The 25370-nt window shown below is 43.6% G+C and overlaps 1 protein-coding gene and 1 pseudogene across 2 annotated transcripts in view; one reads left to right on the top strand and one right to left on the bottom strand.

Moving 5' to 3' along the window:
• Positions 1-25370, top strand: part of LOC310649710 (uncharacterized protein) — a 629251-nt gene that overhangs the window by 523291 nt on the left and 80590 nt on the right. The gene's annotated exons all lie outside the window — the stretch shown is intronic.
• Positions 589-25068, bottom strand: LOC310650161 (transmembrane protein 106A-like; annotated as a pseudogene). Its single transcript, XR_014494474.1, has 8 exons — positions 24604-25068; positions 8184-8417; positions 7769-7832; positions 7444-7603; positions 3837-3976; positions 3201-3244; positions 1529-1582; positions 589-1070 (listed from the first exon to the last, which is right to left on the bottom strand). The product of XR_014494474.1 is annotated as a transmembrane protein 106A-like (transcript).

Below are 25370 nucleotides of genomic sequence, written 5' to 3'. Positions count from 1 at the left end.
GCCAGCTGGAACCTCCGAGTGGTCTTCAAGGGTAGCCCCATGTAGAGAGCGTTGCAGTAATCAAGACGAGAGGTCACGAGCGCATGAGTGACCGTGCGCAAGGCATCCCGGTCTAGATAGGGCCGCAACTGGCGCACCAGGCGAACCTGGGCGAACGCCCCCCTAGTTACAGCTACAATATGGTCTTCTAAAGAAAGCTGTGAATCTAGGAGGACTCCCAAGTTGCGAGCCCTATCTACAGGAGGTAATGACTCACCCCCCATAATGAGGGGTGGAATATCCTGAATATCCCGGGATGCCGGTACGCACAGCCACTCCGTCTTGTCGGGGTTGAGACGAAGCCTGTTCCTCCCCATGCAGATCAGGAATTAAAAACAGAAGCAGGCTGTGTTACTCAGAAAAATTCTTCCCTATTCCTAGAATTTCACCAAGAAATATGTCCAGTTGAACATATTTTGTAATGGTTTATCTTTGAAAGTTTTATTTTGCTTCTGATTGACTGAGGCTGTAGGGTTGGTTTTTAATACCTAAAAAAAAGTATTAAGCACCCATCTCACAGTCCTGGTCAATATTTTTTAATTTGCCCATGGTCAATTCCAATTTCAAAGAAGATAAAAGGAAAGTCTAAATACACATTGTCTTATTTGTACCCTAAGTCCACTCAAATTCCAATATGAAGTATAACTCTCTTATGTTACCATGTTCTCCTTGCATTCCATTCTCTGCACTTCAGGTGCCGACTGCTGTTCTTTTAAAATGAAGCTAATCCATCAGCATTATTACATGCTACCTTAAAAGGAATGTGGTACCATAGCCATCTTCCTGTTTTGTAGAACTGGCAATAAATCAAAGCTTCAGTTTCTTCCCACAAATCTCCAGAAGCTTCATGCTACTGCAATTTCACTGAAGGGGACTGAAGACATAGCTAAAAGAAGTTCCTCCAAGACTCTACTGTAGCCATGAGACTTTAGAATAAAGACAGTAGGACACCGTCTCTGCAATCCACATACTGATACTTTTCAAAGGAGAGTTGCTCCGAATGAGAGAGATAGGAACAAGTCAGGGTACCTCTGTGGGAGAGAAAAATAGGAATTCAATAGTAATAAAATGTTTGTAAATACGATACCTCCTCGTTATCTCTACCAATAAATTATATCCCAGGCTGGTATATTTTGGGAGAGATAAGAGATAGATAGAGAATGTAAAATTAACAACAGAAGCTTATTAGTTATTACTGAGAGAACCAATGTAATATAATTCCTAGGAGCACAATAGAAATTACATTAATTACATTGATTAGTGATAGGATGAAATGATCAAACAAGAGGAGTGAAACAGCTATCTAAATTAGAGAAGATTCTCTTGATTAAAGGCATGGTCTCCATTTGAGCAGGATGACATATTTGGCCCTACTCCAATCATCCAACCATCAGCATTTTAGGTTAGAAGATGCAAATAGTGGACCAGGAGTTAGCTATCATAAAGGGAAAACAAAACAAACAGTTCTAGAAAAGAGAATCAGACTTACTGTATATGCAGAAGAACATTGTGAACTTTTATTTTGATCCATGTGCAAATTTTGCTGAAATAATGAAGGGGAATTTTACTGTTTCTATATGGCACATGCATAATCACATCTTAAGTATAATTCATTTTTTATTTTAGTATTCCTTTCTGGTGTGTATTAGACTAGTTTCTCCAGATTTTACAGATGAAATGGGTATATTCCATATTAATGAAAAGTTTTGATCCATGGCACAGAGATATTTTGCACCCAGAAATTTGTATGTTCAAGTCCTTGAAATCCATAAATCAAAGTATCTTGGGAAAATAACCAGAAAAATCCTTAAGGGTTGATCTGCTCAATCAGGTTGCCTTATGGCAAGGATAGGCCATTAATATCTCTTGAGGGCAGGAATGCTTATCATTCTCAACAAAGCCTCAGCTACTATTTCATCCTGGGTTGCTGGACTATGGAATGGTGAAAGGCTGAACTTTTTAGTCTGTAAGTTCACCAGTGGAAATGTGAAAGGCTAGGCACTTTTAAACAATTCAAATGCATTGGTTAAAGGTGGACCTTTTTTTTTACCAAGTGAACTTGATTAGAGTTTTCTAGTTTCCCCTTATATCCAAGGGGCAGAAATAAATATGAATTGGTGAAACTTGCTTGAGTTTTTACAAGCTTTTTGATGGCACACTGAAATGGTGGAGTTCTTTTACCGCTTATCCTTTAATCAGGTGAAATGACAAGCTTTTCCTCATCCTTTTAGTTCAAGTATTAAGAATAATGATAAAACCATGTTTGCTTCTTTACTTGACCCATGAAGACATCAGACGGGAAACTATCAAGTACTGTACAAGAGTTGAAATCAAATATATCAGTGTATCAATGGAATCAATATATCCTTAAAGACACACCAAGGGGAAGATGTGCTTGCTTTTCTAGCAATAGGGACAAGAAACAAAGCGAGGTAATCCCCCAATAGGGACCAATGCTTCAGTAAGAAAATATAAATCCATCAAAGAGGAACAAAGAGGAGGAAGGGATTCAAATGTGAAAAAGGTTTTTTATAATTTCCAGCCAACTTATACATAGGTGTCAAGTATTTTAATGCTAAGGGACGCGGTGGCTCAGTGGGTTAGGACGCTGAACTTGTTGATCGGAAGGTCGGCAGTTTGGCGGGTCGAATCCCGAGTGCCGCGTAGCAGAGTGAGCGCCTGTTACTCGTCCCAGCTTCTGCCCACCTAGCAGTTCGAAAGCACATGAAAAATGCAAGTAGAAAAATAGGGACCACTACGGTGGGAAGGTAACAGCGTTCCGTGCTAGTCATGCCGGCCACATGACCACGGAGACGTCCTTGCACAAGCGCTGGCTCTTCGGCTATGAAACGGAGATGAGCACCAGCCCCTAGAGTTGGAAACGACTAGCACGCATGTGCGGGGGAACCTTTACCTTTACTATTTTAATGCTGCCATGGTGCGAGTGAGGAGGAAAAGAACTCTAGATTCTGGAGAACTGCAGATCCTTCCTTCAAATATTTTTAAAAGCTTCTCCATTAGTTCTGCAACATACAAATCTATCAACTAGTTGATTAAAAGACAGATAAATAATTGTCAAAACAAGTAAAATTTCAGTTTTGACACCATTATTTTAAAATGAATCAGCAGAATGCAGAATCATTTCTTAGAGATATACTTACTAAGTGTTGGTATCCATGATTGTACTAGAGACGCTATAAAGGATCTAAAAATATATCAAAAAGAGAAAATTACTGCAAAGTGTATTCATAGAGAGGACACTATAGAGAGTGTCCTCTCGTATGGTATTGTGGTTTGGTATGCTGGTCTGACAGCTGCGGACAAGAAAGTATTACAGAGGGTAGTGAGCACAGCACAAGACATTGTGGGCTGTCCCCTGACACCACTGGATGACATCGCCAGGGCTCGTTGCCTTGGAAGAGTGAGGAAAATTCTCAGGGATGACTCACACCCTGGATGGTATCTCTTTACTCTCCTACCATTGGGTAGGAGATATAGGAGTATAGCCAGCTGTACCAACAGGCTGAAAAATAGCTTTTATCCGTGGGCTGTTGGGCTTTTGAATGGGATATAATCTCTGTGAACTTATGCAGAATTGACTTGGGAAGCCAGTGTGTGGTGTAGTTGGTTCACATGGTGTGGTAGGATGGTGGGTTTGTTGTCACTGAGTATTGGGGGAAGAGAGCACGGGGGGAGGCTCAGCTAATCTCAATGTACACATGTTGTACTTTGACAATAAAGGTTTATTATTATGTTTGTGTTCTGCAGAGAAATTAGTAAATTCCTTCAAGTCTCACCTGGGCACTCTGCAAAGGCTTGATATCCAACCGAGTCATCACTGTTTTTCCCCAATCACCACTGTTTTATGCAAGACTTCAATATCAAGCTGAGCCACATACACAGGATAAAAATTGTTGTTTGTCACATTTAATATATTCTAAAGAGAAGGAGGATAGGTGATGAGAAAAAAGTTGTAAATTGGTACACATTGTTCTCCTTCATAAAAGAATCCTCCTGAACTTTTCCCCTTAAGAGGGCCCTATTCTGTCTCTGCTGCTGCTACTACTTTTTAAGATATAATAGAAAACATGAAACGTATGGTTTCCAGGTTTGTGCAAAGTTTCAGATTTAATTCAAAAGTGCACAGGTGCTTAAATGCAGTCCATATCTGCAACTCTCTTCCCCAGATCATGCAAGCATCTTTTTGAAATCAAATCCGAAGTGCTGTGCAGCCCATGGTTCATGTCTTAAAACAGTAAAGCATATCTATGATAAATAGTCATTTACTTTTATGGGGATAAATGGCTGAATGCAAAAGGAAAGAAGACAATGATTGTGTGACAGTGATCTGGACAAGTAGCAAGTTGGCCCAGGATGAAGGTTTTTCTATGACTCACTGTATATATTACTCTTTAATTTGGCTCAATCTATCTTTTTAAGAGTCACAGGAGCCAGTTCTATTAACATACAAGAATCTATTCAGAACATGGAATTGACATGTTTTTGTATTTGGTGCATGCAGGACAACTGCTAAGAATTATTGTGCCGCTATTCCAAGCTGTGGATCATGGCAGATGCTTTTGCATTCCCTGCTTCTCTTAGGTACAGATCAACACTAACCAAACTAAATCAAGAACAGCTTCCTTTTGATCAATTTCATTTTATCCATGAGATGAAGGCTGCTATCCTTCCATGTTCTTCAGAACATTCATTTGCAATCAGCATTTCTACACATGAAATAATATAGTGCTTATTTATTGGTAGCATAATGCTGCTTTGAATGTTTATCTGCAAAATACATTTTTATGTTTGGGTGTGGTATACTGTTGAGCTTCTGTACAAGTTGTGCTGATGATATGACTGCAGAGGTTACAACAGTGAGAGATAGAGGGAGAAAAGAAAGCTTTATAGGAACTGCAATTTCATCTTTGCACACTTGGTCTGGTATTATTTTAGATAACTAAACAATATACTTCATTATGAAGTTATTAGAAACCAGTGATTCAACTTTAGTATACATGCACCGTGGAATAATGGAAAAGAGGGTTCGCATCCCACCAGGCTCAAGGTTGACTCAGCCTTCCATCCTTCCGAGGTAGGTAAAATGAGGACCCAGATTGTTGGGGGCAATTAAGCTGACTTTGTAATAATGCCGCTTGGGGGTGTGTGTGAAAGCCCTAATAAGCAGGCATATACATAGAATGAAGGCTACTGCTAAGCTTGTAAGCCGCCCTGAGTCTTCGGAGAAGGGCGGGATATAAATGGAATAAAAATAAAAATAAAATAAAATAGCACACGTTTTAGCGAATGCCTCATTTAGTAACTGTTTGCAAACATGACAGATATAACAATTTTTCCAACCAATGTGTGCATTATGACCAAATTTCTGTGCCAGAGTAATATTGGGTTTGCTGCATGAAAGAACAACAACCATTGATCTTCAAAGCAGCTCTCTCTCCCCCCACTTTGTCCCTCTCCCTCCCTTTCTCTGTCATATATTCAGTGCTCTGTTTCCTTCTGAATTAAGGAATGTATTGTGGTTGCTAAACAAGGAGAGTATATATTGTATGCTTACTGCACAAATTAACCTATTGATAAAAATAGGTTGATATTTGAAAACACTCAATAAGATTGGTCTGCCAATGTAATAGATGATATGTACTATATTTTAAAAAGGGACATAGTGGCTCAGTGGGTTAGGATGCTGAGTTTGTCGATCAGAAGGTCGGCAGTTTGGCAGGTCAAATCCCAAGTGCCGCGTAACAGAGTGAGCGCCTGTTACTTGTCCCAGCTTCTGCCAACCTAGCAGTTCGAAAGCACGTAAAAATGCAAGTAGAAAAATAGGGACCACTACAGTGGGAAGGTAACAGCGTTCCGTGCGTCTTTGGCGTCTAGTCATGCCGGCCACATGACCACGGAGACGTCCTCAGACAACAATTGGCTCTTCGGCTTTGAAACGGAGATGAGCACCGGCCCCTAGAGTTGGAAACGAATAGCACGCATGTGCGGGGGAACCTTTACCTTTACTATATTTTATTCCATATATAAAAATAATTAAGTTCAATTTCTTTTTCCCCAAAAGAAAAATATGAATTTAATGAACGGATTTTTTCTTTCCTAAAATATATATTCAGATTCTGGTATTTTCATCAGGTACAGGCCATTTAAAGCTCTTCAGATGTTTTAGGCTACAGTTTTCTATTCCTAAACAACAGGTTGTGCTAATTTGGGATGATGGGTGCCATAATCTGTAGTATCTGAAGAGCATCATCTTGGGTGCAAGAATTAAATTGGCATTTTCTATGGATGAATACATTTCTTTGCATTCTGGCATATTATTTTAGACTCCATTATATGGAGTACTCAAAGTATTTACTTTTTAGAAAAATACTGCTGTTCAAGGCTGCAAAAAATAAATTGCATTACTGCTTGCTAACACTGAAGGTTTTTTTTCTTTCCTATGTTTTGATTGCAAGAAAAATTCTGAGCAAATGTTTAGATTTTCCTTTTCAGAAGGTTTGTTAGCCATGATCTAAGAATTCAACAAATATTGAAGTTCATGCCTTAGCCCTTCTGAGTAGGAAACAAATTCTTGATGTTTATTAACCATGTATATGTTTTATTGTGCCTTGAAAAATATCTTCTGGAATGTACTATCAAGAGCTACACAAATCCTTTTTCCCCCTTATGTATAATCTATTTCTCGGCTCATATATGCTGAATTTAGACATTGCACTAGGTCATTTATTTCATTTTAGTTTAAAAGTCTTCTCCTTAAAAACAAGCTATATTAAGCCATAATATATTGAAGATAAAACATTATGAAATGCCTTTAAAAAGAAGAGACCATGTGGCCAGACACAAGATTTTTGGAACTTGTACTATGATACATAATGTTTCTTCTCTTTGGACGCTATCTATTCACAGGTTTCAAGTTTTGATTAAAAAGAAATTGAACCATGCTCACAAAGAAAACCCAGTGAAGTACTTCCTCTGGGTTAATAGAAATTGGGACTGACTAAAGTTTATTCCTTTTAATCTCATTTAGTCATCTATTTTTTGTTTTAAAGAATTAAGATTTAATTTGGGGACAAAGTTTATCCCAACAACTATTCTACCCACCAGTGTTCATTGTTAATATAATCTTCTGACAAAAATTACCTCTAAGCTTTCCCTGAAAAATGAGCAACTGCATGTTATAGAACTGGACAAAAGAGAGGCTTCCAGATAAAAATTGACACGTTTTTCAGTTAGCGGCCCTGCAATATTTTCTCCCTGCTTCTTAAAGCTACCACACAAATTATATTCAATCTCAGATGAATTTTTTTTAAAAAATCCATATAATGAATCTGGTCCATGTCTCTCCCCAACTCACTCTTCTGTCACTCTGTTCCTTGAACTTACAGTCATATTCAGGATGATGCTGGAAGTAGAATTGTCAAAAGAGATGGTGGAGGCATTGAGACCTGAGGGGAGCACAGCAACTGAACGTGGGAACAGGAAGTACATCATGACACAAGTTGTCAGCAGGCAAATGGCTACTGTGAGAAATACATACAGCTTCCTGCCAAAACAGATCACAGGCAGTTAGTGATAGCAGAATTAAATCCCACCTCATCATACACAGCAATCACAGATAGCAGTGTCTAACAAATGGGGATAACTCCACTATGAAGAGGCTGAAGAAAAAATGAGGAAAAACTCGTTTAGCAGAAAAAGATGTACTTACGTCCGTCTAGGCTTCAGCCGCTGGTCTCCATATGGAATGAGAGCCACTAGCTGTTGCTCCTGCTCTAGAAGGAAGACAGCAGAAGAGAGAGAAAATTAGTGAATAGTCTGGAAAAGCAAATCTTTAGGAAAATTCAAAACTGCCAGAATCTGTCAATTTAATAAAAGCCTCCCCATGTGCAAAACGTGATATACGGGTCTGGCTACTTTCACTGCAAAGAAACTACATGAGAACCGCCTGTCTGCAGCAATCTTAATCAGGCCAAAGCAGCTTTATAGACCAGTACTATTAAGCCCAGTTAATGTATCCCTTGGTTAAACAATATAGAAAACAGAAGGGGGTCTGGTTTAACTCTAGATGTCAATCAACAAGGCCAGATAACTTCTGCAAAACAAAGTCTTGAAAATATACCTACCTTGGGGGATTCTTCCAGTGCCTTGGCAAGTAGGACAAGTGACAAAACCTGACTGGTGTGGTTACCGCAAGGAACACAAGACACCTCAGAAGCATCTGCTCCATTAATGCTGCCATAACAGGATGCTTTATTCTCAGCATATGAATTTTTCTGCTCAATCGATTTGCTTTCTTCTGCCTCCTTTCTAGTAAACAGGTTCTTCAACACTTCGTTCCTGAGTTTAGGACAGACAATCTTGAAAAGCATATTTAAAATCAGTGATTTCTCCAGTAATATCTTTCCCTTCTAAAGCTTCTCCCACATCCCAGGAATTTATTGCATCCAACTATGTGATGCTGAAAATGCTACTGCTTTCTGGTCTTAAGCTCAGTTAACTGTGGAATTTTGTTAATATATAAACTACATCCAGCCTGAGTTTATCAATCAGTGGAATAGTAAAATTGATGTAATTAGGTAATCTACCGTAATTCAGTCCTGTCAGTGGCATGCAGGTGTTTTAAGTTCAAATAATTGTTTCAAGAGCAGAAACACTTTGAAAAATGAAGAACTATTTATTTAAATACATCATAGTTTTTCATGTAATTTATTAAATAGATTTATATCTTGTCTTTTTATACAGGGGCTCAAGATGGTAATAATAATAATAATAATAATAATAAGGGCAGCCCCATGTAGAGAGCATTGTAGTAGTCTATACGGGATTTAACGAGTGCGTGGGTGACTCTACGTAGGGCATCTCGGTCCAGAAAGGGGCGCAACTGGTGTACCAGGCGAATCTGGGCAAATGCCCCCCTAGCCACGACTCCAATATGATCTTCAAAACTGAGTTGTGAATCTAGGAGGACGCCTAGATTGCGTGCTCTATCAACGGGAGGTAACATCTCTCCTCCTATAATCAAAGATGGAACCTCTTGGACTAAACGAGATCTCGGTACGTAAAGCCACTCAGTCTTGGCCGGGTTGAGCCGGAGCCTGTTCTTTCCCATCCAAATCTGTACCGCTTCCAGGCAACAGGACATCACATCGAGGGCATCACTGGGTTGGTTCGGGGTGGAGATGAAAAGCTGGGTATCATCAGCATATTGATGATATTTCACCCCGAAGCCACGGATGATCTCTCCCAGTGGCTTCATATAGATGTTGAACAGGAGAGGCGATAGCACCGACCCCTGAGGCACCCCACAACTAAGGGGCCTAGGGGTTGACCTCTGCCCCCCTGCCAACACCATCTGCGAACGGCCTGAGAGGTAGGAGGAGAATCACCGCAGAACGGTGCCTCCCACTCCCAACTCCTCAAGACGACGCAGCAAGATACCGTGGTCAATGGTATCAAAAGCCGCTGAGAGATCTAATAGGACCAGGACAGAGGAATAACCCCTATCTCGGGCCCGCCAGAGATCATTCACCAGCGCGACCAATGCCGTCTCCGTGCTATACCTGGGCCTGAAACCCGATTGGTACGGATCCAGATACTCAGTTTCCTCCAGGACCAAAGGGAGCTGCCATGCCACCACGCTCTCAACGACCTTCGCAGGAAAGCGAAGGTTGGAGACAGGACGAAAGTTATTTAAAATAGCTGGATCCAATGCAGGTTTCTTAAGGAGGGGCCTTACCACCGCCTCTTTCAAGGCGGCAGGGAAGTACCCTTCACTCAGTGAGGCATTGATAACTGCTAGGAGCCAGCCTCGTGTAACCTCCCGAGACGCATAGACCAGCCAGGAGGGACACGGGTCCAAGAAGCACGTGGCGACACTTAATTTCCCCATGATCCTGTCCACATCATCCGGAGTCACAGGATCAAACTCTTCCCAAATGTTCTCGGCCAAACTCATCGTTTTCCTCTCATAAGATACTGCCCAGTCAGAGTCCAGACCAGCCCGAATCTGAGCAATTTTGTCCACCAGATATTTACTAAATTCCTCGGCCCGTCTTCATAAGGGGTCCTCTCCCGTCCCTTGATTTAAAAGGGAGCGGACCACTCTAAACAGGGCGGCCGGGCAGTTATCTGCGGACGCAATGAGGGTGGTGAAGTAAGCGCGCTTTGCCACCTCCATTGCCACAAGATAAGATCTAGAAAAGGATCTTAACTGTGTTCAGTCAGATAATAATAATAATAATAATAATAATAATAATAATAATAATAATAATAATAATAATAATAATAAGAAGAAGAAGAAGAAGAAGAAGAAGAAGAAGAAGAAGAAGAAGAAGTAGTTGGAAGGGACCTTGGAGATCATCTAGTCCAACCCCCTGCTCAGGCAGGAAACCTTATACTATTTCAGGCAAATGGCTGGTTGTTCCACTGGTTAATTGTTCTAACTGTATAGTATTCCATCCTATTTTTCCCCCACAACATCAACCCTGTGAGGTAGGTTATATGAAGAAAAGTGACTAACCCAAAATTATCCAGTGGTTTTCTGGATTGAGGGTTGGTTGTATCAATGAGAAATAGCAATAACTTAAAAAGAAATGAAGGAATACTTGAATCATCTTCACCTTTTTAAAAGTGAGTATTCATCTCCAATCTTAAGACTGGTCTCAGATTTGCTATACATTAATGAGAAAAAAGAAATCCAATTTGGCATAGTGGTTAAGGCATTGGCTTAAAAATCAGGAGACATGAATTCTAGTCCTGCATTGGGCATAAAACCAGCTAGGTGACCTTGGGCAAGTTACACACACTCAGCCCTAGGAAAAAGGGAATCACAAATCACTTCCCAAGTCTTGTTAAGAAAGCTGCAGTTATCAGAAGTCAACATGGACTTGAAGATGTCCACACACAGAAATACAAAGTTGAGGAGGAGGGAGAAAACACCTGCGTTTTCCAGAAAAGGTTCTTTTATTATTATGCTTTTAAAAAAATACTGCTAGACCACATAGATCGTGATCTAAGTATTATTATTTTATAGGCACCACTTCTTTCAACAGTTAGAAGGCAGGGGATCCAGCTTTTTGGAGAAAAATTTCTTGGGTGGAACTTTAAGTGGGTATGGCATTTACAGAAGAGAAAGACAGATTTCAGAATCACTCCAAAAGATTCCAGCTGGGCTATCCATCAGGAGTGCTAGGACAGTTTGTAGCATTTGCTAAGGATAAAAATCCCAGCCGTTGTCAGATACTCAAATTTGCTCTATGAAGATTGGTTCCTTATTTACACCACACTTTGCAGAAGCAAAGTTGATAAGAGAGTGGAAAAATCAAGAAAAGGTGTTGTAATGCAGGGCTTTTCAACCTTTTCACCCACTGTACCACTTTTAGGATATGGCAACATCCGAATACCATCAGTTGCCTAGCAAGGTGTCAAAAACTTTATAACCAAAAAAAAGGGGGGAAATGATGAAGTACAGGTAGTCCTCGACTTACAACAGTTCGCTTAGTGACTGTTCAGTTACAATGGCACTGAAAAAAGTGCCCCCCAAGCCACCTGCCTGCCCGCCCGGTGGCACTCTTCCTCCTGTCTGAGGTTTTCATTGTTGTGAGCATTTCGGTTGAGGATTGGCAGCGGGGGTGGGGTGGGGTGGGGTGGGAGGTATTTGGTTTTTATTCTTCCCCCCATCTACTGGGTGGTTGCAGCAGGTTTTGGTCACTTTACATGACCCTGGGACACTGTGACCATCATAAATACGAATCAGTTGCCAAGCATGTGAACATAAATCACAAGACCCTGGAGATGTTGCAACATTCCAGCTGATCGGCACTTCTTCTGGGCTCAGAAGCGCCAGGATCAGTGCCGAGCTCCAGCTGGAGCCTGGCGCTGATCCTTGCGCTTCCACTGAGCCCAGATAGCCCCAAAGAAGCGCTGATCCTGGCGCTTCCACCACTGAGACCTCACAGCCCTGCAGCTCCAGGCATCTCTTGCTCAGGCTTGTGTGATGCTGCCACCGATTCAGCTCATTTCCCTCGCCCGCTACCATTTTTCTAGGATGGTCGCGTACCACCTGCCAGGTGCCAATGTACCACAGGTGGTACTCGTACCACTGGTTGAAAAGCCCTGTTGTAATGCACATAATAGTGTAAAAATTTCCCCAAATTTCTAGAAAAAATTCTTTTGAATGGGATAAAAATTTAGCTCTACTGCCTGCATTCTAAAAAATAGGAAACTGGTTTTATAGCAGAAGGAAACTTGGTAAGCATGGCTCCAACAAATTCTTCTAACTCAAACATATTGGCAAAAACTGAATAACACAAATAAATACAAATTATTTCAAGAGGATTCTTTTCTGAATCTATCCCACTTTGCAAAAATAATCCCTTTCAATTATTTTTCCCCAGAATTCATTTATATAGAGAATTATATATTAACTATTTAATTATGTTGTAATGAATTGCATTGTACTGTGCCTGGCAACCTTTCTGGAAAAATGATTGATTCCTAGGATAAAGTTAACATTCAAAGGAAATGAATTTTCTTCTATTTAAGAGGGCTCTTTTTCTGAAGTGTGGTTTCTTTGCAACTCTAGATAGATAGAATTTAGTTTGACTGTTTGTAACCTAATGAACCTAATGAATAAAATTATTCTTATTATTCTTATTATTCTTATTCTTATTATTCTTATTCTTATTATTCTTATTCTTCTTATTCTTCTTCTTCTTCTTATTATTATTATTATTATTATTATTATTATTATTATTATTATTATTATTATTATTATTATTATTATTATTATTTGTTCCATTTCTGCTGATACAAAAACTGTAATTTTTCTAAATTGTACTTTCTGCCAGGTCAGAAGCTTGTGGACTTCACTCATGTCACAAAACAGTCTTAAAACTAAATGGCTTTGAATTATTTCAGAGGAAACATTTATTTTGTTCCTGAATGCTAGCTGTAACCTTACACTAATATTGCCATCATCTACTGAATTCAGCCCCACTATTTCTTTTGTGATATTAATTTTTAATTACTTCATGACAAGCATATGACTTAATTTCTGGACTTTTCATTTTCCTATTATCCCATTGACAAAGGATTGATGAATTTGAAATATGTACTCTATTTTATGCTTTTTAGTTGATCCCAAATTTAGGTTTGTTTGTTTATAAAATTTATAAGCTGCCCCATCTTCAAGGTTTTGTTTGTTTATTTAAGTTTTTCATGGGCAGCCACCTGAGCTCAGGCTTGTGTATTTTAATGCCAGGTCCGTAGTCAATAAGGCTCTTCTCATACGTGATCTAGTTGAGGAGGAGCATGCGGACCTGGCTTGCATTACGGAGACCTGGTTGGGCCCAGAGGGTGGTGTCCCTCTGGTTGATCTTTGCCCATTGGGTTTGCAGGTGCTGCACCGGCCTCGGGCTCACGGTAGGGGTGGAGGAGTGGTGGTAGTCGTGAGGGAGACTTTATGTCCGCGGGAGGCCACCATTGTCCAAATAGCCGGGTGTGAGTCTCTCCTCCTGAGATGTGGCCCTAGGGCTCAGTTGGGCTTGCTGCTGGTGTACTTTTCGCCTAGTCGCATAGCAGCAGCCCTGCCTGAGCTTCTCGACATCCTCTCAGGGTTGGTGATTGAATTCCCCAAATTTATGATTCTGGGTGACTTCAATCTACCATCCCTGGGGGATCATCTGAGTTAGCTCGGGAGTTCATGGCTTCCATGACGGCCATGGACCTGATGCAAGTTATTCAGGGTCCAACTCATGGGGGGGGGTCACACTCTCGATTTGGTTTTTCTATCTGGACGGTGGTTAGATGATCTGGGTGGGGGTTCCCCAATTGTTATGCCCCTGTCATGGACCGATCATCATCTCCTGCGGTTGGTCTTCCGTTCTGCCACTCCCCGTCGTGGGGTTGTTGAACCAACGAGATGGTTCCACCCTAGGCACTTAATGGACCCTGAGCAGTTCCAGGCGGTGCTTGGGTCCCCACCTGCTTCTTTTGCTCACAGCTCGGCCGATGCCCTAGTGGAAGCCTGGGAAAAGGCAGCCACGGAGGCACTCGACCGAGTTGTACCCATGCGGCCCTTGACCCGGTGCAGATCCCAGTGGGCTCCATGGTTTTCTATGGAGCTCTGGGAGATGAAGCGTCGGAGACGGGGCCTAGAGAGCTGTTGGAGATCCAGCCGATCCGAATCTGACCGATTGCGACTAAGGTCTTTCACGAGATCTTATCTCGCGGCGATGAGGATGGCAAGGTCTAACCACTTTGCTACCCTCATCACGTCCGCAGATAATCACCCGGCCGCCCTGTTTAGGGTGACCCACTCCCTCCTTAATCAGGAGGTGAGGGAGGAGCCCTTGCAGGGTCGTGCCGAGGAGTTTAGTCAACATTTGTTGGACAAAATTGCTCGGATCCGGACCAGTTTTGACTCCGACTGGGCAGAATCTGACGATGAGGACATGGGCAGAGTTGTTGATGTTATCTGGGAGGAGTTAGATCCTGTGACTCCTGAAGACGTGGACAGGATCATGGGGAAGCTGAGCTCCACCACATGTTTGTTGGACCCGTGCCCCTCCTGGCTGGTTTATGCAGCTCGGGATGGGACACGAGGCTGGCTCCAGGCAGTGATAACTGCTTCTTTGAGTGAGGGCAGTTTTCCTGCCACCTTGAAGGAGGCGGTGGTGAGACCCCTCCTCAAGAAGCCTGCCCTGGACCCAGCTGTATTAAACAACTTTCGTCCGGTCTCCAACCTTCGCTTTCTCGCGAAGGTTGTTGAGAGCGTGGTGGCGCATCAGCTCCCTTTGTTCCTGGAGGAAGCTGATTACCTGGACTCGTACCAATCGGGTTTCAGGCCCGGGTACAGCATGGAGACGGCATTGGTCGCACTAGTGAATGATCTCTGGCGGGCTCGGGACAGGGGTTGTTCCTCTGTCCTAGTTCTATTAGACCTCTCAGCGGCTTTTGATACCATCGACCATGGTATCTTACTGCGGCGTCTCAGGGGGTTGGGAGTGAGAGGCACTGTTTTTCAGTGGTTCTCCTCCTACCTTCTGGGACGTTCACAGTCGGTGTTGGCAGGGGGGCAGAGGTCGACCTTGAGGCCTCTCGTTTGTGGAGTTCCTCAGGGGTCGGTCCTCTCGCCTCTCCTGTTCAACATCTATATGAAGCCTCTGGGTGAGATCATTCGTGGTTTTGGAGTCGGGTATCATCAGTATGCTGATGATACCCAGCTTTTCATTTCAACTCCAAACCACCCCAGTGATGCCCTTGACATGATGTCCCGGTGCCTGGAGGCGGTCCAGGTCTGGATGGGGAGGAACAGGCTTCGGCTCAACCCTGACAAGACTGAGTGGCTGTGCGTGCCAGCTTCTCGGGAAATTCAGACTATTCCACCTCTTACTATGGGGGGTGAGTTATTACCCCCCATAGATAGGGCTCACAACCTGGGGGTCCTCCTAGATTCACAGCTCTCCTTAGAAGATCATATATGAGCTGTGACTAGGGGGGCCTTCGTCCAGGTTCGCCTGGTGCGCCAGTTGCGGCCCTATCTGGACCGGGATGTCTTGCGTACAGTCACTCATGCGTTCTTAACCTCTTGTTTAGACTACTGCAATGGTCTCTACATGGGGCTGCCCTTGAAGACCATTTGGAGGCTTCAACTGGTGCAGAATGCAGCCGCGCGAGTTGTGTTGGGGGGTCTCCTGATACTCCCATGTTACACCTCTGCTCCGTGAGCTGCATTGGCTTCCAGTTGCCCTCCGGGTGAAATTCAAGGTGCTGGTGATGACCTATAAAGCCCTACATGGCATGGGTCCAGATTACCTACGGCAACACCTGCTGCCAGCGTCAACTTCTCTCTGTCCAGTGCGCTCCCACAGAGAGGGCCTCCTCAGGGTGCCACCGGTCAGGGAATGTCGACTGGTGGCCCCCAGGGGGAGGGCGTTCTCTGTGGGCACGCCAGACCTGTGGAACCGTTTACCAGTTGAGCTCCGGATGGCCCCCGACCTTCGCTCCTTCCGACGTGATCTAAAAACTTATTTATTTGAACAAGCCGGCCTGGTCTGATGGGTATGGGGTTTGGGGTTTTAACATGGATTTTTTACTAATGTATTATAGCAGGCATAATTATTTAATGTTTTTTAACTTTTGTATTTCGTACTTTGATATTTATTGCCCTGTACACCGCCCTGAGTCCTTCGGGAGAAGGGCGGTATAAATATTTAATAAATATAAATAATATAAATATGGCCTTCCACCTTAAACACAACTGTGAGCAGCTCACAACAATAAAACATTAGCTAAGTAGATAATTTGTGTTTGAATTTCTCCTCCATATTTTATGAAACACAGTAAATAATTGACTCTGTTTATTATTTCTGTCTACACTTGAAACAACTCAGTTTATATTCAAAATAAAACAGCTATTACAGGTATATATACTGCAAACACAGTTAGCTCACATTTTTTTCAAGATTGTTTAAAAATTCAGACTGCATATCTAATTAAGTGCTCTACTACACAATACTGTTTTGTAGCAGCTTCACTTTATCTTTAACATATATGGTAACTTAAAATATATGTGGTAATGTATATGGTAACTTCAAAATATTAACAGACAATAATACTGTGAAAAGATTCCGTCAAATTGCTGAAGAAAGGCCAGAAGGGAGCCAACTGACAAATGTGCCTACCAATGAGATAGAAAAAAAAACAAGGAACCAAGCTGGGTTTACACAACGTACCTACTGCATTAAGCCAGTGTTTAGGTTTTGCATAACAGACCTAATTATAAATTAATTGTGAGAATTACGTATGCACATTATCCTAGGCTTCATTAGCTGCATAGTGTATGCTTTAATATGAGTTCTTGTTCATATCTGAGAAATGTAACTACAAACAGTAGCTAACAGATTGCCTTCTTGGAGCTAACTTTTCATTCCACTATTCAATCTGAATAGTACAAATTGATGAATTCGCTTCACAAAGAATATCAGCACTCCCCACATTGGTTGCTTCCAAGCAAATAGGAAATTCACCAAAGTTCTCGTTTTCCCAACAGGACATTTTTCTGGTTAGTATAATGGTGTTAAAATATCAAAACTCTTTGCTGCAAAACAACGTATATTAAAAATTACTCATCTAAAAGAAGTTGGGAAAGAAGTCAGAAAGAAATAAGATGATTTTGAATCCTCATAATGGCCCAACAAAAGGTTTCAAGAAAGAAGGAAGGAAAGAGTGATAGTTTAAAAAAGGAGAAAACAAGATCGAAAGCAAAGAATGGAAGATAAATCGGTGAGGGGGGAGGAGAAAACAGGGCAGTATGGTTTGAAGGGGCAGGAGAGTATTGAGGGTCGTGTGTGGATCGTTAGAAAGGTTTCTGAAGAACTTAAGGAGGGCATCTGCTCACCGTATCCCACCAAGACCAGAGGCAGACGCTAAATCGTTCGGACTCCTCAGCCAATCATAGACATGAAACAGAAAATAAACTGCTATAATGGTGCCAGCCTCGTCCGTTCACACGACTCCCACCCTCTTGCAAGAGGTGGGAAATAAGCAGTTCCACCCTCAGCCGCCACTTCTTCTTTTTCAGCAGTTCTATTAAGGTGCATTCTTCACCATGGGACGCAGCAAAAAATCAGATCCGCACTTTTTTCCCCCGGGAATGGGAGGTGCCAAAGTTAAACACTGACAGAAAAAACGAACCTTGTGACTTACAGTGTGATCCTTTGCGCTCGTTTATTCAACATTGAAAGTGCTCGTGGAAATATTCCAAAGTAAGTAGCGTTGAGAATTGGAGCCTTGCAATAGATCAATTCGTTTCAAAACTGCAGAGGTGAAGTTCGCTAAAACAGCAGCACTTCCTCCCAAAGAAGAGCTCCCAAACTCGTAGCTTTACCAACCTTACCCTTCCCACACGCTGCAAGCCTATCCCACTCTACGGTGCAGGCGCGACGTAAGCGAGTCGCGTTAAATAAAAGGAGTGGCTTGAATACAACTAGCCACCCTCACGCGCTTGAGCGTCTACCTTCCGCTTTTCACATTAATTTGGACCTTGGAAGGGTGTGAAAGGAAGTGCTTGTGTAATATTGACACTCCACTGAATAGTGGTTGTGGTTCCTATTTGTTAGCATTTCGCTCCATATTTTAAGAGGCGCTTATGAAGTGTGCCTGAGCTCGCTCCGCTGTTCGGAGACTCTGGTTCACTTTCACTTTAAATTCAGAATATAAATCCGCTCTCAATTTTATGTGGTTTTTCAATAATTTGGTAAACTTCTTCGTTTCAGTATCTATTACAATTGTTCTAATCGCTGCGCGATTGAAGGTTTTTTAAAGCCAAGTTGGAAGTTAGATGTAGCTGGAATTTCTCTTTTAATCTACTTTGTATTCAGCTGTCGGTCTCAGGCAGGGTAAAACGGCAGTAAAGGTAAAGGTTCCCCCGCACACGCGTGCTAGTCGTTTCCAACGCTAGGGGCCGGTGCTCATCTCTGTTTCAAAGCCGAAGAGCCAGCGCTTGTCCGAGGATGCCTCCGTGGTCATGTGGCCGGCATGACTAGACGCCGAAGGCGCACCGAAGGCTGTTACCTTCCCACCACCATAGTGGTCCCTATTTTTCTACTTGCATTTTTTACGTGCTTTCGAACTGCTAGGTTGGCAGAAGTTGGGATGAGTAACAGGTGCTCACCCACCTTGGGCACACCAAGTTATAAACATAAACCCACATGTTAAGGTCTCAAAATAATCCTCTGGATGTTTCCAGCAACATTAGTTTAAAATGGTGATCACATTAGAATGTCACCATTTGGTTCCACAAGATTTGCACTCTCAGGCCTGACTAAATGGAATTTAGCTCCCCCCTCCCTCCAAGAGACCCTCTTCCTTGGAAATCCATTTGTTGCAGAAGTGCAAATGGGAATTACCAGGCTGCGCCCCTGAAATTCCAAATGCCATTAGCAAGGTGAATTTAGCCTGTACATAATTTCTGATCTTCCAACTAATCCAGGGGAATTATACTGTAGATGAAATAATAGACAGGCTTTTGCTTATCACCCTATAGAAGGTATAGAAGCAATATTTGACTACCAAGGTTCACACAGAAAGTCTTGCATTTTACTTTCCTAGAGTTGGACTGAAGGCAGTGGCTCTGAAAAGATGAGGATTAGGAGGAGTCAGATGTCAAGAAGTTTGTCTTGATGGCACTCTGTCAAAATTATCTTTTATTGGTGAGCCCCTGGAAGGAGAATCTTGCCAACGAGATTTTAAATTAGCCCTCCTCATAATTTTTAATAGATCCTTTCCAGAATAATTAATCCCAGGGAAACCTTTCTTTATCTGACCTGGAATTAAGTTCTGGAAGTTATGTGGTAGTGTTTATCCGTTCCTAAATAAGATTACTGGCATTTTTATGCCATGTTTCCGAATTTATACAAATGTTGGATATTTGTTTTAAAGATTAGTTGATAAATGGGATGAAACTTTGAGCTGGCAAAGAAATTATACTTGAAAAATCAATTAATTCCTTATTTTCTTTGTATAAAACAAGCCCCTGCTTTTTTAATAAAACATACACATTTCAACTCCCCCCTTTTGAATGTGACAGTTTGACTTCTTTCTAAAATACCCACTCTGCAGCCCACATTTTTGTAACAGTATTTCATTATTCACACAACAGTTAACAAAATGTCATATATATGACAATAGGTAATTAATGTCGAGGGACAGGGTGGCTCAGTGAGTTAGGACGCTGAGCTTGTTGATCAGAAGGTCAGCAGTTTGGCGGGTCGAATCCCGAGTGCCGCGTAACAGAGTGAGTGCCTGTTACTTGTCCCAGCTTCTGCCAACCTAGCAGTTCGAAAGCACGTAAAAATGCAAGTAGAAAAATAGGGACCACTATGGTGGGATGGTAACAGCCTTCTGTGTGCCTTTGGTGTCTAGTCATGCCGGCCACATGACCACGGAGACGTCCTCGGACAAGCGCTGGCTCTTCGGCTTTGAAACGGAGATGAGCACCGGTCCCTAGAGTTGGAAATGACTAGCACGTATGTGCGGTGGAACCTTTACCTTTAATTAATGTCAGCATCTATAAGGAGCAAGAGACATGCCTTTCACTTGCTCAGGAAATCTTTGGACCTACACAACTGGTACAAAGAATAATATGCCTCACAGTATTTACAAGTGTTGTCATTCTAGCATGGATGGAAACACTTTTGCTTTTACTAGATGTTTCTTTTGTAATCCGTTACTTTACCCATTTTTTTAAAGATCAAAGAACACATTTTCACAAAGGGAAACCTAATATTGTGCATTTTTAATATTTATTTTTCATCTCAAAGACCATGGTGCTTAATTTAAGCAATATGCAATATCTTAAATACCAGAATTGTTAAAATTATCAATCATGCAACTTCTCATAAAACATACAAAGCCAATAGAATTTCACCTTTTATGAAACTTAAGAAGAAAGCAGTCTTCATCAGAGCTAACAAGAAATTAGTTGATTAAAGTAGTAATTCAAAGTAATTTTAAAAAATAAGATCTAATAATTCAAAGGTTTTCCCCATCAGCCCAAAGAGAAGTTGCAGATCTTACTTCTTCCATTCAGAGATATTCAGTTTGCATACATTTTTTTTAATTAAATAAGCAATACATAGCACAACCAGTTTGTCCTCAGCTTCTCAGTCTGCCTCTTTGTTAGGAAACTTTTCTCATGTTCATCATTTCAATCCCTTGCAATCATTAACTATTTCCTACCAAAGTCAAATAAAAGCTGTTATGTTCGGATCGACGACGCACACATAGCGAGGTATTGCAACAGTTGTCTTTATTGATACACGTGGAGTCAACTGGGGATCCCCGTCAGGGTGGCTCAATATATGTCTGGCAGCCGCTGGACACTAGCCAACGGCTGGGAATCTCCCGCCGCAGGAACATCCAACCCAGGCTCGTGTATTTCCCGCCGGTGGGAAACCACTCCCCTGCTATTCTACCTATATAACACCCCTTCCCCCCCAGATAAGAGTTATTATTATCTAACGTAATCTTTTAAGTACGTGGGTGGCTTGTGAGCCCTAGCAGGATATCTCCCCGTTGGAATGTCAGCTCTGTTATTGGTTTCCCCGTTGGGCCTTGCCGCCTCTTGGGGTGTCGCTGCAGGTGTCGGGTCTACGGGTTGTTGTGTTATTATGAGGGCTGCTGACTGTGCAGCCGTGTTCCCCTGCGGTGGTGGTTCCGCTCGCCTAGGGTGTGTTTCTGCTCCCCTGCCTGCTAGTGTAACTACCCACCAGTCAAGACTATTGTTGTTGTCTCGTGTTATGGGGTCCCCACTGGTCGCCCCTTGAGTGAACTCCGGAGACCTTCTCCTCAGCTGATCAATGTGCCTCCTGATCTGCCGTTCCCCTTCCCCCTCTATAATGTATGATAGTGGCCCTGTTTTGTCTATGACTACCCCTTGTGACCACTTTTCTCCCAGTCCATAGTTCCTGGCCCACACTAAATCCCCAATGTTCAAGGACCTGGTTGCACTGTCTTGTTCTGCTTCAACAGGCAGCCGGTCTGGGTGGAGCCTGTCTAGTTTGGTTGTCAGTCTTCTGCCCCACCTCATTTCCGCTGGGCTTTTCCCCGTTGCAGTGCAAGGTGTTGTGTGTTGGGCCAACAAGAACTGGGCCAGTCTCTGGTGCCAATCACCTTGGATGATCCTTTTCAATGCTTCCTTGGTAGTCCTGACGTTCCTCTCGGCCAATCCGTTGGAGGAGGGGTGGAAGGGTGCCGACGTCGCGTGCCTAATCCAGTTGGCCTTGAGGAAATCCTGAAATTCAGCAGATGTGAATTGCGGGCCATTGTTAGAGACCAGTACGTCAGGTAACCCATGGGTGGCAAAGAGTCCCCGCAAGACCTGTATTGTTTTGGCAGATGTCATGGTCTTTACAGGCACGACCTCCAACCACCGGGAGTAACTGTCCACTACAACCAAGAAGGTCTGTCCTTGGAATGGCCCCGCGAAATCTATGTGTATGCGGGACCACGGGTTGCGAGCCACCTCCCACCTGTGTACTGGCTTATGTGTCAATTCAGGCCTAGACTTCTGGCACTGGTAACACCCAGCTACTCTGTCCTCAATTGCCTTGTCCAGTCCCGGCCACCATAAATGACTCCTGGCTAATGCCTTTATTCACACAACCCCTGGGTGCCCCTCATGCAGTTCCGTTATGACTGTGTTCCTTTGTACCTCTGGTATAACTACCCTGTTTCCCCACAGTAGGCACCCCTGATGTGACGACATTTCGTCCTTCCTCCTGTAGTATGGTGTCAATGGGCATTCTGGTAGTTCTTGCAATGAGAGGATTTGCCCCGCTGGAGCTGGGTCTGGCCCTGTATCTAATAAGGGCAGTCTGCTAAGGGCATCTGCGTGACCCATCTCCTTTCCCGGTCTGTGCTTTATGGTGAATGTGTATGCTGCTAAGAAAATAGACCATCTGAGCATCCTAGGAGACATGATCTGGGGTGTCTTGTCTGTCTGCAGTGAATAGGCCTAAAAGGGGTTTATGGTCAGTAAATATTGTGAAGTTCCTGCCATAAAGATAGTCGTGGAACTTTTTAACACCAGCCACGATGGCTAGTGCTTCCTGGTCTATTTGCGCATAATTCCTTTCTGCTTTGGTTAGGGTTCTGGAATAATATGCGATTGGCCTCTGAACCCCCTGGTCATCCATGTGGCTTATCACAGCCCCCACCCCATAAGGTGATGCATCACATGCCAGGTAAATTGGTTTGCCCTCGATAAAATGTGTGACAGTAGATCTGCTGGACAATATGTCCTTCAACGTTTGGAAACTTTGTTTATGTTTTTCCTGCCACTTCCACAGGGTCTTTTTATCCAACAGTCTATGTAGGGGCTCGGCTATGGCTGCTTTATGTGGCAAAAATGAGTGATAAAAATTTATAAGATCTAAGAATGCTTGGAGTTCTGCCCTGTTTTTAGGTTCAGGTGCTAATTTAATTGCCTTTATTTTTCCCTCTGTGGGATGTATGCCCTGAGCATCTATCCTGTATCCTAAAAATTCAGTGGATTTAACTCCAATGCAACATTTTTCCCCTTTTAACTTAAGTCCTGCCTCCCTGAATTTTTCCAGTAACTTTTCCAGCCTGTCAGCAAGGATTTCCTCAGTTTTTCCCGCCACCAGGACATCATCGAAGTAAGGGCATACTCCAGGTATGCCCTTTAAGGTCCTCTCCATCACTTCTTGGAAGATGCCTGGAGCTGCAGCAATTCCAAATTGCAGTCTGTGGACTCGAAACGCCCCCTTGTGGGTAACTATCGTTTGAGCCTCGGCGGCTTCCTTAGACACAGTGAGTTGCAAATACGCCTGCGCCAAGTCGAGCTTGGCAAAGATGGTGCCGTCCTGGATCGTCACGAGGACCTGCTTCACCGTTGGGACCGGGTAAGCGTGTTTTTTCATGGCTAGATTAAGGGTAGCTTTGTAGTCGGCACAAATCCTCACGTCCCCGTTAGGTTTAAGGGGAGTGACGATTGGTGTCTCCCAGGGGCCTCCTTCTACTGGTTCCAGCACGCCCTGGCCTACTAACTTTTCTAGCTCGGCCTCGATTTTTTGCTTAAGCGCAAAGGGTACCCTCCGGGCCTTAAGCCGGATGGGTGTAACCGCTGGATCCAGATTGAAATTAATGGGGGGGCTTTGTATTTCCCTAAGGAACCATCAAATACGTCTGCAAATTTATTGCAGACTGCTGTGAGGGTTAGGCGGTGGACTGTGTTTATTCCCCCCACCCATATGCCTAGGGCCTTGAATCAATTGAGGTCCACTAGGCTGGTTCTATGGCCCTTGGTGACCAGAAGATCTAAGGGGCCCTTAAAACCCTTGTAGCTGACGGGTATGGTAACCTTCCCCTTAATGTTTATGGGCGATCTTTGGAAGTCAGCTAGTTGGATTCTAGTTTGTTTTAGGGGGATTTTCTGCCCACTCCTTGCTTCGATATGTGCCAGGGTACTGCCTGAAATAATAGATACTGAGGCCCCCGAGTCCACTTCCATCCTGCAAGGAATACCCTGCAGCCGGACCTCTATTTTTAATTTGGGGCTCAGTATGTGGTTGATCCTAGGGTTCCCGATATGGTTGACCCCCACCCCCTTCCCGCAGTTGGAGGATCGCGCCTTAGGCCTGGGGTTCTCTCTGCCACTCTGTCGGGGGGTTACCTTACCTGAGGCCCACGCGTCGATATAGTGCATTTGGTTGTTGCGCGGTCTACCTCGGCAGATCGCTTGAATGTGCCCCGTTTTTCCACAGTTCCTGCATTTAGTGTTGCAGAACCTGCAGTTAGATCGGGGGTGGCTGCCGCCGCAGCTGCCACACCTGGCGTCGGGGTCTTGCAGTCGGGTTGAGTTCTCTCTCTGGAACCTTTGTTGTGGTAGTTGTTGTTGTTGTTGTTGCCTTTTTGCTCGATCTGTGCCGTCTGGGCGGTTGGTCCTTGTCAGCATCTTCCCGAACCTTCAGGCGATCTCGTCGATGTCGGCTTCCCACGTGTAGTCCACCTCCCCACCGTCCACATGGCTTTCCAGATTGATTTCCGCTGGGGCGCCATTGCTGTTGTGGGGGGGTCGCGTCTCCCTGTTGATTTGTAGGTGAGGAGCTCGTCCAGCACCTCCTGCAAATCTCCGGTGGGCTTTGCAATTATTCTATTTTGGAGTTGTTCATCTCGCAAGCCCAGAACCACCCTGTCTCGAATCCGGATCTCTAAATTATCATACTTGCAGCGCAGGGCAGCTTCCCTCACGGCCGCCACGAACTGCGTTATCGATTCGCCTGGCTTCTGGTTCCTTTTTTCAAAGATCCACCTCCAGTACAGCTCCGATCTCTTGGGGGTGAAGTGGACCCTTAGTTTAGCCAGTAGATCTGCGTACGATACGCTTGCCACCGGCAACGGTTGGCACAGTCCTACGGCAACCCGGTAAACCGGTGTGCCGCTGATGGTGAGGAGTGCCGCCGCCTTTTTCCGGTCATCCATTATGCCGTTTACGAGCAAGAATCCCTCGACCTGGCCGACGTACTCCTCCCAGTCTTCGGGGTAGTTTGGGTCGAATTCCTTCAGAGATCCAACTTGTGCCATTCCGCTTCTTGTTCACGGCGATCGGCTGCTTTTGGTTGACGGCGATTTGAATTTCCTGCTTCGCGCGTTGCTGGCTTCCACCTCTTCCTTTGCTGTTCCACCGAGCAATCCCACCTTCATCGCCACTGTTATGTTCGGATCGACGACGCACACACAGCGAGGTATTGCAACAGTTGTCTTTATTGATACACGTGGAGTCA

This window comes from Vipera ursinii (assembly GCF_947247035.1).
Source record: "Vipera ursinii genome assembly, chromosome: Z".
Classification (NCBI taxonomy): domain Eukaryota; kingdom Metazoa; phylum Chordata; class Lepidosauria; order Squamata; family Viperidae; genus Vipera; species Vipera ursinii.
The sequence above is the reverse complement of the archived record's forward strand: the minus strand, read 5'-3'. Positions and strand labels throughout refer to the sequence as shown.